Genomic DNA, 2,180 nt, shown 5'->3' with positions numbered 1-2,180 from the left:
CATCCCGGCATTTGCCTTAACCGATTTAGGGAAATCACGGAAAACCTAAACCAGGCGGGTCGGACGCGGGTTTGAACCATCTTCCTCCCGAATGAGAGTCCAGTCTACTAACCGCTGCGCTACGTCACTGTGTGCTACCTACGGGTAGCAAACCGCACTCGCATGGCAGTGCAGCATTTCTGTTGAAAAGTAAAGCATCAGCAGGGAAGCATCAGAGACGTCTGTGTAACAGTACAGTGAACGTCCCCCACGCCCCAAACAACAATCGCGACCAGTTATCGGATCAACATCATCACGTTACGCGCAGAGGGCTTGTCAGCTAGAGAAGTTGTTCTATATTTACACCGGAGCAAAGCGATATGGTACGGACATGAAACCGGTACCAATTAACAGGTAGAGTTGGCGCCTTACACCGCACAGATCGTCCTCATCCGACATGTGCCCAGGATGACAGACATCTGCGAGTTTTGAGTCAAAGGAACCGTTGGCTGAGTGCTCCAGAACTAAATTCGGCGTTCGAAGGGGCTACAGGACGTCATACATCGCATCAAAGTGTTAGGAAACGGTTGCATGATGCGAATCTCCATTCCCTACGGCCATGACGAGCACCAAATCGTAGACCACAACACCGTGGACTCCGGTACAGATGGGCAAGGAATCGTGCAGAATGGACGCCCCAGGATTTGCATCGGGTGTTGTTTATGGACAAAACTCGGATCTATTTCTTCCGTGATAATTGGAGACAACCCAGTAATATCAAACTCCTCGAACGCTGTGTCCCACATGCGCAACATGGTGGTGGTGGAGTGATGTTTTGGGGTGGCATTACATGGGGCCTCCGTACACCTATCGCAGTTATTGAGGACAGTCTCACTGCTCTACGAGACCAATAGTGGGACCATATCGCCAACATTTTGGTAACGATTTCATTTTGATGGGTGATAGCTCTAGTGCTCATCGTGCTGTTCCCGTGAACACATTTCTTCAGTATGCTAGGACCACTAGAATGGAATGATCTGTCTATTGGACGTCGACAACGAGCATGTGCTCTTCACGACTTACGCAGAATCGCCATTGAGAAGTGGTGCTCCAGGATTGGCTTGATGCTCTCATCGATGGTATACCGAAACCGATGCAAGCCTACATCTGAACAAGGGAATGTTCAACTATATACTGACATTGCTCAGGATGATGATGATGCTGATGTTTGGTTTGTGAGGCGCTCAACTGCTGGGTCGTCACGCCCATACAAAATCCCAATTTCTTAAACAGTCCAATTTTTTTACGTAGTCCAATCCATCCATTTCACGAATGATGATGATGATGATGATGATGATCATCATGATGATGATGATGATGATGATGAAATGATGAAGACAACACAAACACCCAGTCCCCAGGCAGAGAAAATCCCCAACCAAGCCAGGAAATGAAGCAAGGGCCCCGTGATCCAGAGGCAGCAACGGTAGCCACTAGACCACGAGCTGCAGACACACTGTTCAGGGGTGCTGTAAAAGACCCGCCATGGGAAACAGACAATTTTGTTGTACAATCTGGACACACTGCATATGAAAATATATGCATGTTTCAGAACCAAATATTGTTTACTGTCCCATGAATTCCAAATCCTTTTTTGATGTGTGTACATACTGTGAGACACTCGCAGAGCGCGGAAACAATATAACGTTGGCTTGTAATGAATAACCAGTGGTAATAAAAATGTTATATGCCATTTTTTGAATAACCAGTAAGCCCTGTTAATCTTTAGCACAAGTGAACAGCATCTCATACAGATAAATAGAAATATAAGCTTACTCCAATGCCAACGGCCTTGCCGCAGTGGTAACACCGGTTCCCGTCAGATCACCGAAGTTAAGCGCTGTCGGGCTTGGCTAGCACTTGGATGGATGACCATCCGGTCTGCCGAGCGCTGTTGGCAAGCGGGGTGCACTCAGCCCTTGTGAGGCAAACTGAGGAGCTACTTGATTGAGAAGTAGCGGCTCCGGTCTCGGAAACTGTCATACGGCAGGGAGAGTGGTGTGCTGACCACATGCCCCTCCATATCCGCATCCAAAGACGCCTGTGGGCTGAAGATGACACGGCGGCCGGTCGGTACCGTTGAGCCTTCATGGCACGTTCAGGAGGAGAGGAGAAGCTTACTGCAACCAGCAACCATGCCT

The 2,180-nt window shown here is 48.6% G+C and overlaps 1 pseudogene; it reads left to right on the top strand.

Moving 5' to 3' along the window:
• Nucleotides 1-1,821: 1,821 nt before the first annotated feature.
• LOC126185502 (5S ribosomal RNA) lies at nt 1,822-1,939 on the top strand (annotated as a pseudogene).
• Nucleotides 1,940-2,180: the final 241 nt, after the last annotated feature.

Source organism: Schistocerca cancellata, chromosome 4 (genome assembly GCF_023864275.1).
Source record: "Schistocerca cancellata isolate TAMUIC-IGC-003103 chromosome 4, iqSchCanc2.1, whole genome shotgun sequence".
Classification (NCBI taxonomy): domain Eukaryota; kingdom Metazoa; phylum Arthropoda; class Insecta; order Orthoptera; family Acrididae; genus Schistocerca; species Schistocerca cancellata.
This window is presented reverse-complemented; position numbering and strand designations above follow the sequence as displayed.